This window comes from Triticum aestivum, chromosome 3A (genome assembly GCF_018294505.1).
Source record: "Triticum aestivum cultivar Chinese Spring chromosome 3A, IWGSC CS RefSeq v2.1, whole genome shotgun sequence".
Lineage (NCBI taxonomy): Eukaryota > Viridiplantae > Streptophyta > Magnoliopsida > Poales > Poaceae > Triticum > Triticum aestivum.
In genome coordinates, this window is record NC_057800.1 from 345,155,642 (window position 1) to 345,172,465 (window position 16,824).

Sequence of the window (16,824 nt, forward strand, 5' to 3'; positions counted from 1 at the left end):
CAGATTAATGACCAGAGTAGCTGCGGATGCGATCTCCCGAACACTGTCTGACGGCAGAGTTACGTCTTGCTCGTCGCGACTATGCGGCGCGTCCGGCATGGGCTCGAATCCGTCAAAGATCAAGTCTCCGCGGATGTCGTCCATGTAGTTCAAGTTTCCAAATCTGACCCGATGGCCAGGGGCGTAGCTCTCGATCTGCTCCGGATGGCCAAGCGAATTGGCCCACAGTGCGAAGCCGCTGAATAGGAAGATCTGTCCGGGGAGGAAAGCCTCACCCTGGACCGCATCGCTAGCGATGATCGAAGGAGCCATCAAGCCTTATGGTGACAACACAGTGGAACTCTCAATGAAAGCACCAATGTCGGTGTCAAAACCGGCGGATCTCGGGTAGGGGGTCCCGAACTGTGCGTCTAAGGCGGATGGTAACAGGAGGCAGGGGACACGATGTTTACCCAGGTTCGGGCCCTCTTGATGGAGGTAATACCCTACGTCCTGCTTGATTGTTCTTGATGATATGAGTATTACAAGAGTTGATCTACGACGAGATCAAAGAGGCTAAACCCTAGAAGCTAGCCTATGGTATGATTGTATGTTGTCCTGTGGACTAAAACCCTCCGGTTTATATAGGCACCGGAGGGGGCTAGGGTTACACAAGGTCGGTTACAAAGGAGGAGATATACATATCCGTATTGCCTAGCTTGCCTTCCACGCCAAGTAGAGTCCCATCCGGACACGGGACGGAGTCTCCAATCTCGTATCTTCATAGTCCAACAATCCGGACAAAGGATATAGTCCGGCTTTCCGGAGACCCCCTGATCCAGGACTCCCTCACTCCCCCTCTCTCATGGTGGCGCCGGAATGCCGCCGGGGCCATCATCGTGTGATGGCGATCTACACCATCACCTATGTCATCTTCACCAACATCTTCATCACCTTCCCCCATCTATTTACAACGGTCCACTCTCCCGCAACCCGATGTACCCTCTACTTGAACATGGTGCTTTATACTTCATATTATTATCCAATGATGTGTTGCCATCCTATGATGTCTGAGTAGAATTTCGTTGTCCTATCGGTAACTGGTGAATTGCTATGATAGGTTTAATTTGCTTGTGGTTATGTTGCTGTCCTTTGGTGCCCATCATATGAGCGCGCACGTGGATCACACCATAGGGTTAGTTGTATGTTGATAGGACTATGTATTGGATGGCGAGAGTGACAGAAGCTTCAACCTAGCATAGAAATTGATGCATACAGGATTGAAGGGGGACAAATTTATCTTAATGCTATGGTTCGGTTTTACCTTAATGAACATTAGTAGTTGCGGATGCTTGCTAATAGTTCCAATCATAAGTGCATAGAATTCCAAGTCAGGGATGACATGCTAGCAGTGGCCTGTCCCACATAAAACTTCCTATCGGTCCAGTAAAGAAGTCAATTTCTTAGGGAAAATTTTGCAACTCCCACCACCACTTTTCCACACTCGCTACACTAACTTTATTGCTTCTTTACCTAAAACAGCCCCTAGTTTTTATTTACATGCTCTTTATATTCTTGCAAACCTATCATGTTACACCTACAAAGTACTTCTAGTTTCATACTCGTTCTAGGTAAAGCGAACGTTAAGCGTGCGTAGAGTTGTATTGGTGGTCGATAAAACTTGAGGGAATATTTGTTATACCTTTAGCTCCTCGTTGGGTTCGACACTCTTACTTATCGAAAGAGGCTACAATTGATCCCCTATACTTGTGCGTTATCAATAGGCGGCGGCAAGCGGAAGTGGCGAAATGCGGTGGGCTTTGCCGGCAGCCTGGCGGCGGCGGTAGGCGGGGAGCTAAGTGGTTACCGCCGCGATAGGCGGTACCATGCATAGACGCGGAGGAGCTTGTGCAGGTGTGAATGGGGACCAGAGGGGGTGGCAGGCAGTGTGAGGGTTTTTGTGACGTTGGCATGGTGAGGGTTTTCTTTTTTCTTTTTTGAATTGGGTGGTGAGGGTTTTCTGTCCCACAAAGAATTTTGGAGGCAACGGTTTGCTAGAGCCAACCGTGTGTGATTGACGCAATAGGCAAAATGAAAGTAATTGCAAATGGTTCCAATTTTGGGAACCGTGTGTTATTGACGTACTACCTCCGTCTGGTTTATTGGTCCCCTTTGTAATTTGTACCAAATTTTGACCAAATATGTAACTAAGAAATTTTTATGCATGTGACAAAAAATTATATCATCGAACACTATGTTCAAATATGCATCCAACGATATAATTTTTGCTGACCTGCACTAACCTTTTGCCAGTTAAATCTTTGGTCAAAATTTAACACAAATTACAAAGCGGACCAATAAACTAGGACGGAGGTAGATTCCATCAACCAAACTGATTGCATCCATATCCCGATGACACTGCGCAGCGAGCACGCCTCCGTCAATTCACACACCTGCACGCATGCCTCCCGGTCTACCTGTGTGCGGCGGACTGCTCGCATGCGTCCTGTCAACTCACGCCTGCTCGCACGGTACACGGGTCGCGTGGCGTCATGTATATTGTTTTTCTATTTGGATGATTAATGTTGCCGCTTTATTGCTTAACCGAAGCATGGCATGTATCTATTGTTGGTCTAACGCTCATGGTTCGAATAAATAATCCGTTTAAGATATTGGTTCCCAGTTATTAATAATCTCCCGTTTGTAATTAGATAAAGATTACATCAAAACTGGTCTCAAATTTGACAAAAAAAGTACGATGCCACTTTGTATTGGTGTCCATATGACAACACGATAAGTTTCATGAACTTCAAATAAGTTTTGGATGTACTAGAATTTAAAAATCAAGATTCTCAATGTTTGAAATTTCTTGCACGGGGAGTAAACATGCACCCAGTGAGACACATGTGTTTTTGAAATCCATTTAGGTGCACTGTCACGTGCGCATGTAGCTCAAATTTGATTTTTGCACATTATACCCGTAGAAAATCAATCTATTAATGTATTAAAACGTCTTAATGATCTCTGTTTTTTTCGAAATTAAAACGTCCCTCCTTTGGTAACATATGTTCACCACGGGATAATTTAACATGCATCGTAATTGTGGTGGATTCGCGGTGTGTGTGTGTGGGGGGGGGGGTGCATCTAGGGGGTGGCAGGTGGCTTGCAGTACACTATGAGTTGTGAGCCATCGTGTGGGTTGGCCGTTTTTGTTAGGCAGGTGCCACATTAGAGTCATGAATCCATTATTTAAAACATTACACAACCCTTTCATACATACATGTTTTGGCCACATGGAGTCGATGGTTGTCCTACATGACACTCGATACTCACGTGTGACACTTTCTATGGGCCCGCGAGGTCGTCGTCCATCACTTTGACGAACAGCCGGCACTGAGGTTAATTTGACCAGCAAGGTAGAATCTTTTTTGTTTGTGTTATGGTGGTATATAGTATGCGTCGAAGAGGTGGGAGGGGACTAGTATATATGCTATATGCATGCGTCCGTGAACAAGTACACCTCACTCAGTGTCGGGACTTTTCGGTTTCCGAGGCACATGCCACATCATACTGTGAAATTGGCTATTCAAACATCACACAACACCTCTTTGGCCACATGCATGCAGGCGGTGGTTATCCTAGCTAGGACACTCACGTGTGATGCTTCCATCTGTGGGCCAACGAGGCCGTTGTTGATGCATGCATCACTTTGACCTACATCGGGAGAGGTTAATTAATTTCACCATCAAGGAGGATTCTTGTTGGGTTGTATTACGGTAGGAGCATATAGTATGCATCGAAGAGGGGGAAGGTGACCATCATATGTAGTACGCTTCATGAACCTCGCTCTGTGTGGGGCATTTACGGTTTTTGAGGCATGTGGCACATCAAAGTTGTGCATTTTGGGTATTCAACATATGCTTGGCCCACATGCAAAGCGATGGTGGTTGTCCTTCTCGCACCCACTTAAGCGATTATCAGCGATATCGATGCTTTCCGTCTGTGGGCCCGCTTGGTCCATCACTACTTTTTGCCTGACAACGAGAGAGGTTAATTTGACTTAGGAGGGGAATTTTTTTCTTGTAATATGGTATATATATAGGTCATGCTCTCGGATGACATGATACAGTTTGAGCACACACACATGCATGTGTACGCATGAATCCCTCCCATCGAGTAGAAGTGGCTAGTACAACGACACGTCATGAACCGATCTCGCTCTGTGTGGGGACTATATGATTTTCGACGCACACGCCACAGTAATTTGTGAAATGGTATTCAAACGGTACACTCCCTCGCGTGGTAATCGACGACAAGCCTGTATATTCATGGGCCTGCATGGACATCCATGATCACCTTGACCGACAACAAGATTGGTTACCATGGCGGATTCTTCCTTTGGTTCGTCTTATCGTAGTATAGGTCATGGTGAGATTCGGACCTAATTAAGTTTCAGCGCATATACTATGCACTCATGCATGCATGAATCCCCGTCGTCGGCTTGAAGTGTGGTGTAATATAAATATGCATCGTCAACCTAACCCTCACTTAGTGTGGGGATTTCTAGTTCGAAATCATGGTGCCACATCAAAGTTGTTCCATTGTGTATTAAAAAACACAGCTCTCCATACATATGTTTGGGCCACACGCATGCAGTGGTTGTCTTTGGGGACTAGCTACTTGTGTGACTATTGGCGAGCTAGCCCATCTCTGGGGTCACATGGACGGCCATCACTTTGACCAACAACAAGAGAGAGGTTGTACGACCAGGGTGGATTATTCTTGGTCCATTTTACGATCCATCTTGGTGAGATGCCTCTCTGGCCCGCCAACTGAAAGTGTGTGTGGGCGGGGCTGCTACTTCGCACTTTGCTAGGTGAACCTCGGTTGGGGGGCATGCATTCATAGCTTAGGATTCCCTTCATGCCGACACAAGGGGGCTGCTAGTTACTTGGCACTTTGCTAGGTGAACCTTGGTTGGGGGGCATGCATTCATAGCTTAGGATTCCCTTCGTGCCAACATGAGGGGGCAAGCAATACCGTGCGCTTTGCGAGATAGGTGCCACATCGAAGTTGCATTTGGTATTTGAACATCAAACCACCCTTTTCATACATAAATTTGTCCACATGCAAGCGTGTTCGTGTTCTGACCCTCTCCCGCATCATTTTCCGCCAAATTTATGAACATTAGACAAGTCGGATGACGCAACAGACACGGTTCACTCAAACTAACCGTGTGCCACGCCGGTGCCCCTGCCACGCACTCATCTGCACAGTACATGGGCTCCACGAGGCTTCCCCTCTCAAAAATATCTACCCGCCTATAGCTTTTTTCTGTTTGATAACACACAGTTATTGTGTTTCGACCGTGTGTGATGTTTCTTGTTCCCAATCTCGCCCGCATCCCTTGAAAATATCTTCCCACCTCGAGGGTTTTTCTGTTTCATAACACATGGTTGTTATCTCCGGACCGTGTGCGATACACCATCATCAAAATTTTCAATAAGCCCGTCATTTCACTCCCATGTCTGACTCCTGCGTAGTAAAAATTTCAGTACCCACGTCATTTCCTCAAACACACCCCACCTCCCCTCTACACATACACACCAAAACCTCCTCGGGTGCACACACACACACACACACACACACCCTCCCTTGCTCAAAACCCTAATAAGGTCCCCGCCGCCACCGCCGCAAGGCCTTCATTGTCAACATCTGCTGGTTTGCCTGTGCAGCTTACCCACGGATCTCCATACCCAGGCTGCCATGAGTTTCTTAGATGATGCCTGCCAAACACCCCCTTTCCCACACATCCCCATCCCGATCCCCCACTCTAGAGCGTCACAGCCTAAGCTCGACTATGCTTCCCGTGGAGATCGAGGAGCGAATGGCCTAAAAGAGGTGTATCGTGGTCTCTTTGCGCGACGTTTCCAAGGAAGTTGGCGACCATTACTGGCCGCAGGCACTCAATCAGCGGGCTAGAGTATGCGAGTATGTCGCGGACGCCGACTACGACATCGAGGTCATCGACCGCGACGGCCTGAGGCGGGCTATGTCACAGGTTAAGTGGCCCACCCCAACCCCTTGGGTTCAACCATTGTTGATCTCATCCATGGCCCCGCCGCTGATCTCCTCTGGCTTGTTGTCAACAATTTGCCATCCTACATCACCATCAAGCCCCTTTTGTCATTTCTAAAGGACATGTTCTACGACGCTGGCTTGGGATCCACAGCTTCCAAGTCAGACCTCATCGACGACGATCACGAGGAGGGCACCCTCTCCGGCTCTTCCAAGGGGAAAGAGCCCATCTGCTCTTCCAAGGGGAAAGAGTCTGTCTGCGACATCACGGAGGGCACCCTACAGCCATGCTCTTCCAAGGGGAAGGAGCCCATCTGCGATAACATGGAGCACATCCAGGGTCGGCTCTTCCCACGGGAACGAGCCCATCTGTGACAAGTGAGGAAACCCATGATTTGTTTTGCCGTGCCTCTTCACAGGGGGAAACCCATGATTTGTTTTGTCAAGTCCCTTTTGTAGTGTAGTGAGAATATGTCCAGTTTTAATTGCTATATTTGGTTGTTTGCAGTATGCCTTGTTTATTTCAGTTGTTCACAATGTGATGCTCTATATGTGCAATTATTTGTTGTGCAGTACATTTCATCAATCTAGTTTTAAACATACCGATATGAATGCATATATTTGCTTGATGTCAAGCCTGTTATAGCTAGCATATGCCTCTTTTAAAGTTTTTTATTGTTCGGTTGTTTGTAGTTAGCATATGTCCAGTTTCAAATGCTATCTTTGGTTGTTCGTAGTATGTCTTGTTTATTATAGTTATTCATAACGTGATGTTCCATATGTGCAAGTATGAACTGTGTAGCTCAATTTCATCAGTACCAGTTTCAACAATACCACTATGAATGACTACATTTGGTTGCTGCATCTTGTAGTTAACACGCCTTTCCTTTTATATTTAACAATAACCAGTGTACTTAGACTGGCACAACACAAGTTTGAATGACTATGGTTGCTTGTTGTTAAATGTTAGGCCTGTTGCAGTTAACACACATTTCCACTTGTTTTGCTTTACTAGCGTGCTTAAACCTACACACTGAAGTTATCTTTTGGAGATTATTTTGTCCGCCATGGATAATTTCGGTTGATGTTTAGCCTGTTGTGCTTAACATGCCTCTCGATGTACCTACACAAGACAATTTTGGGAACGAATGTTGTTTTCCATCGAGGTTAGTTTCATCTCATGGCTTATATATACTCATTGTTCAGGATATCGGTAGCTGGTACCATATAGGCCGGGGGGCTGATAAGGAACTAATCGGTGAATCGGACTTTTAACTGAATATATCTGTAACCATTTATCATTAGGTTAACTAGGGCTATATGTAAGACTAGATCATTAATGGCGCGCGTTGCTGCGCCCATACATTTTTACAATAAAATGGTAGGTATTTCTAAAAATACATAGTCATACGACATAACACTAAGATTATATCTGTTATATTTCAGAACAATGAAACATCAAGGTGATATAAATAGCATGATGTAATAGTTGGTATACCACAGGAGCAATGCAACAGGGTGATCATTGGACAGAACATCAAAGGCCTTATTGGTCTCAATTTTGATCTATTACATGAATTTATGCATAAATCGAGCAATTTTGAAAGCAACTACATTATTCTTTAAGAAAAACAAGCCTGGATTTATCCATAAAGCTGAACAATGTTGAAAGCCTTAAGTCTGCCTTATAACAAAATTATTCTTTAAGAAAAACAAGCATGCATTTACGCGTGAAACTGAACAATGTTGAAAGCTTGAGATCTAGATTTTGCACACAAAAATAACTGGGTTAAAAACCTTGATGCAAGCAGACACATCCACAACATCACATCCGTCCGCAAAACCGAAAATATACTAACACTTGATGCTTTAATAGCCATCCTTTTGCAATTTTCTCTTCGTGGACACATGCAAACCCTGTGCATCCCTGAAAAACGTTGAAACTTAGAGATCAAGTAAAGAAATGTATGGATGTATAATGGTTATCTATATAATTCAAATTTCATGCACTCAGTTTGTATATATATAAAGAGGATAACATGATTTGTTGGCATCAGGGTGAGAGACAAATCTTTGATGCACAGATAGCTTGTAACAATAAAGTTACCCATATGGTAGGCCATACGGGAACATCAAAAGCCGACATTATAGGAGATTGTACTATGGACGTATTTTTGGGCAAATGTAGAACCGGATGGTAGCTTCGCAATACTTAAGTAGACAATTCGAAGCTACAATAGCATTAATAAAATCCCCATGTGGATTGAAGTAACATATGGTCTGTTTTTTTCTATGATGAAGAAGCGGTTACAATCAACTGAAACTTTTGTATCCCAACAATTAAACATGTTCATATATATTACCCATACAAGTAGAGAGGAAGATGCTTATAGTACAGGAGTGCAGTTTCACATTTTTCTTTAAAGTCGCCAAACCGCGGATATCAGTAGTATATGGAGAGTATACCAATTGGCTGGAGATCTGATCACCCTCAACATGATGAAGAGGACAGTGCACGGTAGACGCAATGCCCTAGTACAGTAGAACGGTAATAACGGTAAAAAAGGGTAAGGAATATGGCCTATTAATAAGTTAGCAATATGCAAAAATAAAAATATACTGAAAGATAAATCAATAAATAATTTCAGACTATGCAGAATGACAAAATATGCCTCTTAATACATATAAACATGTGAGAAATTAAATTAAAAACTGAAAAACAGGTCTTAATAGACTATTATAAAAACTAAATTAATATGCAACATCAACAGTCAATTCAGATGACTGCAAATCAATCTTGCACTTTTGGGAGGATGTCATATGTATTGCAAATTCTGATGGTTGTTTGGTTTAATCGATTTCTCAACCTTGGTTGTAGAAAATAGTGGTATACATTTTAATCTAAAAAGGGATGGTATAAACATTCACCGCTTAACATAAATATGAGGAGAAGAAAAACAGAGGACACAAATAAGGCAATTAAATTTATGAACATGGCATGACATCATAGACTCTTAATGTTGGTACATGACATAAATTTGATCAATACATCGGTAGCCATGGAACAAATGAACAAAGATTAATCACAGTCGGAAATAAGATATCTTTCGAAATTGAACACTAAAACTGTATATCAGTAGCTTATTTCCACCACATAGACACCCAATATTATGTCCTGTACAGTAACAACAAACAGACCGTGATATCGAGAAATTGAGCCATCCAGTGACCAGTAATATTAAAACAAAAGCTTAGCGCACATCAGAACCAAGAAACCATAGCCCTCAATCTCACAACCACACCAACATCACATGCACCATCCTTCCAGAATTTACATGAAACAATTTAAGCTAAACTTATATTTTCAGAACCAATTCCAGTAGGATGGACTAAATTCAAGTTATACTGTTGTGTTTCAGCAGCATAGATATGTTAATTATTGGAGTGACTTTCAATTACAGCTCTACTTTATTCCTACTGGCTTCATCCATGCAAGAACTTGTCTTGGTGTAAGGAAGACAAGGTACTGTAAGTCCTACAACATGTAATTAGTGTGCATCAGTAAATCGCATATGTTGTTTAGAGCTTATCCTCAACAACAATAGTGTAGCAGTGTTTGAGAGTCTAGAACAGTATACACAGTCAGTAGCATCAAATTTTACAAATTGTAGGCACACATACATATAAGGATGATAAGATATGTGAGTGAGACTCTAGAAGTGTATACACAATTAGACATACATATGTACAATAAGACATGTGAGTACATGTATACTAACCTGGGTGCCAACCATTGCAAATTGTGAGCTTTAGAAGTGCCCAAACAAACCACCAGAACCCGTCGGTAGTTCCAATAGATCAACTGAGATGTGAGAGCACCTGTAGCAGAAAAAGTGTCTGTCGTGAATTGGGAGCAAAACAAGAAAGTGGTATCAATCAGAAGGGACTAAGTATCAGTAGTATCTTGATGGAAGATGTGAGGAAGGAGGGGAAATAGGCCTGCAGTGGAAACCTGGCGAGAAGCATGGCCAGAAGATGTGACGTTGCCGAATAAGGTTGGGGAATGAGCAGTAGCAGGGTGGTGGAGATTATATAGACGCGCAACGATTAAAGGAAGAAACCGAACCCAAATCGTGAGTGTCCTCACGCATCTAATAAAGGAAGAAGATGAATCACATAAAGGAAGAAACTGAATAAGAACCATAAGCGACCTACAATAATCGGATGCCGGAAAGAGTGGCACACATCAATTGCGATTAATGCCCGCAAAAACTACGATTGATTACGTGCTAAATCACGGGCAAGTGGATTCTAATCGCAACCGATGCGAATGAGCAGTAGCAGGGTGGTGGAGATTATATAGACGCGCAACGATTAAAGGAAGAAACCGAACCCAAATCGTGAGCGTCCTCACACATCTAATAAAGGAAGAAGATGAATCACATAAAGGAAGAAACTGAATAAGAACCATAAGTGACCTGCAATAATCGGATGCCGGAAAGAGTGGCACACATCAATTGCGATTAATGCCCGCAAAAACCACGATTGATTACGTGCTAAATCACCGGCAAGTGGATTCTAATCGCAACCGATGCTTCGGCCCCCCGTCCCCTTGGCGTCGCCCAGTGAGGTGACTATGTCGTCGGTGGAGGTGCGGTTGCTTGCATCGTATGAATCCACCGTCCGCGAGACAAGAACTGGATGACGCACACCGGGATCCTTCCTCGCTCCAGAAAGCAATATTTATTCACGGGCTTTGTTACTCGTGGGTGTCAAGCCCATATACCCAAACAATAGTAGAGCTCCAATTTTATTCTGGGAGCAGCGGCTCAGCCCGTCTAGCTCTCTCTGTTCGCAACTAAAGCCCATAGGGGATTGCACTCACATCCAACGGACTGAAACGCTTAGAAGAGCAGATTCGACGGCCGAAAACGATAATGGTCTGAGAGGGCTAGAAAAGTGCTCGGTTATAATGTTTCTAAATATCTAAGGCTACATAGCAACATGCACTGTACTTAATGTCTAAATATGCAATCCTAGGCTACATGGGAACAAGGAAGAGTGTTATCTTAATGTTCTAATGATGTCTAGATATATGTAGAAGAGTAGTAGCAGCAACAACAACAACACAACCCTGTTTCGATACTCACCTTAGCTAGTGGTTAGATTTAGTTTCTAGGTCATGACTAACCCTGAACTAACCCCAATACTCCATCCAAAGAGGTGTTTGGATGACAGGGTTAGATTGACAATAAATGCACTAGGAGAACTAGCTCCAATTAGCACCTCTTGGGTTGGATAGTTTTTTTGGGTGGTTTAGATGCAACTAGCTCAAACTAGCCCACATGTTTGGATATACTTTAGGGCTATTTGAGCCTGCACTAGCTCAAACTAACACTAACCCATGGATACAGCAGCAGTTAACCAACCGATAATTTGTAAGGATGCAATAAACTCCTTCTGGCCAATAATATAAGATGTTAATTCATCTAATATGTGAGTATATTGGGTGTTATAAGATATTATAAATGAGTGTTGTACTACATCATTGTCCAATTGTTGTTTAGCTTCTAATATTAACTTGGTGCTTTTAGGTACATATGTCATTGGTAAAGATCCGCGCTTCGACCCTTTCTGCGTATGGGGCAATGAGATATCGATGAACCAGCATCAAGTGATGAAGCTGATAAAGATTGTTAGTAAAATGGGTCAAAAGATGGCAATTAAACTATTTGTTTACACTTTATCCAAGACAAGAGCGAACTGCAGGATGGTAAGTAAGAGCTCTACAGCCTTCTTTTTACTGCCCATAATGAGTTGTGTTAGATGACAATGTCTGAATCTTTTTCCTTTGCAGTGGTTGCCAAAGCAATTTACTCAAGATTACCTCTCAAACTACATGATTGGTGGGCATGCAAAGGTTAAAGTATTTCTACCAGAACACGATGATTATCTAGATGTTTTCATGAAGACCATGAAGGATGGGCGGCCGGGCATCACAAGGGGATGGACTAGAGTCGTGCGTGCCTTCTGCATGGAGGAGGGCACAATATGGGCATTCCGCTTCACCTTGTTCAGCAACCAGAATGTATTTCGCCTCTTTCTTTACAAGTATACAACAATGGTTCATCATTCTTTATTTGGTTCATATGTAATTCTTGAACATATGTACCTATGAATCAAATAATCCATTGGTTGTTTGAACCTGATGGATATGAATAAAGCTATAACATACATTCAAATTCAAATCCGGTACAATTTGAAATAGCAGCAATTAAATTATGGTAAAATTATGCTCTCCAGGTCATTACGGCACACATGGTTGGTAAAACACAAACATTTGCAATATACACCATAATCCGACATGGTTCATAGAGAGGAAACGTGTGCAAGCATGCACACAGTTGCCGTTTGCAAAGCATGTGCGATATCAGACAATATCACAAATGGTGCGGGCAAACTAAACGTTTGTGATAGTTGCCTTATCGTACATGATTCGCAACCATGAACTGTTTCTGATGAAGAATGCATTGTAAACGTTGCACGACAGAATAGCGTGTGCGATAGTTGTCGTGTGCGATGATGTTACGATGGTCCGACGTTTCATAATCTTGTCTGACACTCGTACGGCGATTAGCTAATCTTCTTAATTAGTTATTGTATTGGTTTGGGAAAAGTGAATGTGTGTGATTGTATGCTTATCATACACGTTCTATAATAGTGAACCGTTTGTGATGGGCCGCACATCGTAAACGTAGCACCACAGAATACCAACTGCGATGGCAATGCGAGCACAAACAAGTAGGAGTACTGTATACGCATCTTGGCTCCCTATCCCCGACGGTTTCTAGGTCATGTGGGAAGGACCCCCTATCACCCACACTCACTTGGCAATGGTTCCAAATGCCGTCACGGAAAGGGGTTAAAAACCGTGTGTATATCACATCGCACACGGACCACACTAGGGATCCCGTCGGTGATGAATTCATCAATCACTGACAATTGTATACTAGCAAGCGTTTGCCCACAACACACATGGCTTATTCCATGACAAATAGCTCAGATGGATCAACTGTATGCCACGTATTGCACACGCAACTCTAATCTGAATAGTGCTTGATGTCTCCGCCATCGCTCGCACAGTTTGTCTTATTTGCCACATATCACTGTGCCGGCCTCTGCTCACGTCCCTCGACGCGCTTTGCTCGCCATTAGGCACCACGGCACGCTCTGCTCGCGTCCCTCCCCACGCTCGGATCATGGACGGCTTTTCCTTGTGTGTTCAACTGCTATATGCATATGCTTGCTCGCCGTTGAGGCAGCCGCGGAGCGCTCCGCTCGCGTCCTCCGCACGCTCTACCAGTGGTTGGGGCTGGCACACGATCATGTTGGGGGCCCCATATGCATGCGGTTCTGTCGTGTGCGTCCCCACGATGCAATAATATGCAGCACTGTGGAGTTATGCACTGCAAATTAGAACTGCCATCCGGGCGTGCCGATATTCGAGGTTCTATGGCTACCCCGTTAATTCCCGCAGCCATTATAATCTTAGTCTCTTCAACCTTTCGATCCCGCCCCACAACACAACAAGCACACCCACGATGACACATACAGAGAGGATATCTAGCGACGCTCCAATGGAGTTCAACAAGCATATAGTGGAGACCCACGTGTAGGTGCAACAAACCCTGGGTCTGTTGCCCAGACTATGCACAGGCACGGGAGCAAGATTACAGCACCAAGGTCAGAATGGAGCACAAGGAATCAGCTCTTCGAACGACTAACATGCAGCACAAGAAGGCCCAGACAAGCCAGAGGAGCAAATATCGCTAAGGAAGAAACCTCCCTTGCCGGGCAGGAGAGCCCGACAAGGGCGGGGTCACCCCAGAAGCAAGCCCCCAAGACGCCCCTGCAGGGCCTGCCGAGACTTGCGGAAGCAGAACCACCTCACAAGACCACTTCATCACGATGCAAGTCATCGAGCAATGCGGTGTCAAGCTGCAAAGTGACTAAGTGGCAGCCATTTGCCACATGGCAGCCACTTTCTACAGAAAATGCCTCCAAATGACACCTGTCCTGCAACGTGTCGAGAGAGTAGGCGCGAAACTGGCGAAACAGCCCGGCAAGGCTTGTCGGGAAAGCTACAATGTGACGTTGAGCAGTGCATTTAATGCGCTCTATCAGCCTGTAGAGTTAGGTATGATAGCACTGTTTGCTATCTAATCAGTGCATAATGACTGATTTGCCACTATGGTGACCCCTTTTTCTATAAAAGGAGGCCCAATGCAACTGTAGAAAGGGTTGGACACTGGATTAGTCCACCCCTCACATATTCATATGCGCGTAGCTGTTCTGCCCCGAGGCAACCCTGCCGGGCAAGCGTGTTACGCTCAACACCATTTTTCCATCATCAATCCACCAAAGTAGGAGTAGGGTTTTACGCCTCACGGCGGTCGGAACCTGTGTAAAAATTGCCTGTGTGATCTCTGTTGTGCTGTCCCACGCCCCTCTGGTCTTTGTGCAACGTGCCATCCCCCCGCCGAACCATCAAGGGACCCTTGGTCCCATAGGTGGCCGTGGTTTCCCATGACATCTTTGGCGCGCCAAGTAGGGGGATCACTTGCGCGAACCTGAGAGCGTGAGCAACGCGTCATCTTCATTGCCATCTTCATCATCTTGTGGCTTCATCGACTATGTAAAAGTGCAACTAATCCCTGGGTGGTTTTGGTAGTTCTTAACAACATATAGCCCATTGAACTAATACTATTTCAAGATGATCATTTCAGAAAGTTCAATGATTGGCATGGCATGGACTAGAGATGTGGACCCCTCAAAATGCTAAGGACACATATTGGCTCAAGCTCAAGACTCTACATTTTCATTTTAGTGATCCAAGATCACATTGAGTCCATAGGAAAAGCCAATACTATTAAAAGGGGATGAGGTGTTTCTTAATGGCTTGCTTGCTCAAAATGCTTAGTGATATGCTCCAAAATCCCTCAACCACTTTCTCATATCCACATATGTCCCAAACCAAAAGTCAAACTCGGCCCCACCCGGAGCATCGTCTCTCCCCTTTCATTGTTGCCGTAGGCCGTCACCTGGAGCACGGTGGCGAGGTGCTACTCGTCGGTGATGGTGGACGCGCTCAAGGCTGTCTTGAAGCACGAGGCTGGACGCCTGGACGCGGCGGAGGATTCAGCCTTATCGGTGGCCATCGGTCGCTGATTCGGGTTGAGATTGGCGGATCTGGAGGTTTTCTGAGTAGAAGGGAAAGGGGATCTGGAGGAAGACAGGGGAAGGGCAATGAAGGCTTCACGGTAGATGCCAGCCTTTTTGTCAGCCAGGAGCAGTTGCCGAGGCAGCGTGGGAGCGGAGGTGCCCATGTCCCATTAATCGCCACACGTCATCCGAGGCCGCAGGCGGTTGGGGCCCGCGGCGCTCCACACTTGCCCTTTGGCTTCGCCTCGAAGCCGAGCTCAGCGCGCCTTGGGCCCGGGGGCTACTGTCGGCATCCTGGGAACGGGGGTACCCAGACTTGCCTGCCTACGGCCCACGGCGTGGCTCCGTCAACGGCCCAGTATGGCCCACCTTCATCAACAAAAACCCAAGACCCTCGCGAGGGGCCAAGCCTCACAGGGCGGATGACACTAAGACCTCCCTGGGGGGGCCTCACTAGGCTGGCTCCTGAGGAGCAGAGATATCAATGCAAGGTGCACATCGCGAGGCTCACATGACGTGAGCCATGACGACCAAGGCTAGGCAAGCGGGCGCAGTGTACCAGTTTCCTCTTTTGGTGCTAAGGAGGAAGGCGCAGGCGTGGAGTCCCAAGGAATCAAGCAAAGGTTTTCGGTGCAACGAGACCAAGACCTCCAGGACGGCAGGACGGAGGACATCGCGGAGCCCACCGCGGCGTCACCACCAGAGGCTTTCGCATGCGAAGACTACTTTTGTCAGGATAACTTGTACTAGTTGTCCCCCTTCAAATTTGGCCATTGTGGGATCCCTTCATGCCTTATATTTGGGAAGAGGACCAAGGCCACTATAAATAGGACCTAACCACCACCATAGGAGGGAGGGATCATTCAGATCATCCACTCATCCACCAGCTCATCAAGCTCAAGAACACCTCACCTCCTGAGGCTGTTCTACCACTGTACAAGTTCATCCTCAGCCCCTCGAGGCAATCCACCACAAAACTACAGTAGGGTATTACACTGCAATGTGGATCGAACCAGGATAAACTGTTGTGTCTCTTGTCCCTTGGGTTCATCAAGCTAGGCCTTGGAATCGTTGAGCAGGCAGATTGGTGAGGACGAGTTCTTCGCACGCACCCTAGTGTTCGAACCTCTCAAGGGTCTACAGAAACCCGAATCCGACAAAGACCTCGTTCATCACCCCGTGTGGTACGTACTGCTTTGTGCGCATGCCTTTCGGGTTAAAGAGTGTTGGGTCCACTTTTGCAAGAGCAGTCCAGAATGGTTATGAACCACAGTTGCACATAAACATTGAGCCTTATATGGATGACATCATGGTCAAAACCAAGGGCAGATCAACCCTCATCTAGGATTTAGAGGAGACATTTGCCAATCTGCATAAGATCAACTTGAAGCTAAACCTGGAGAAGTGTGTATTTGGCGTCCCCTCCACCAAGCTACTTGGGTTCTTCATATCCCATCGAGGGATCAAAGCCAACACCGACAAGATCAAGGCTAGCAAGCAGATACAGGCACCCCGGACAGTTAAGGATGTGAGGCGTCTGACAGG

General features: G+C 45.4%; 1 long non-coding RNA gene across 1 annotated transcript; it reads right to left on the reverse strand.

Annotated features, from left to right (window-relative positions):
* Nucleotides 1–7,606: 7,606 nt before the first annotated feature.
* Nucleotides 7,607–10,780, reverse strand: LOC123058323 (uncharacterized). Its single transcript, XR_006427146.1, has 4 exons — nucleotides 10,536–10,780; nucleotides 9,837–9,936; nucleotides 8,524–8,589; nucleotides 7,607–7,984 (listed from the first exon to the last, which is right to left on the reverse strand). It is a non-coding gene; the product is annotated as an uncharacterized lncRNA (long non-coding RNA).
* Between the last annotated feature and the right edge of the window lie 6,044 nt (nucleotides 10,781–16,824).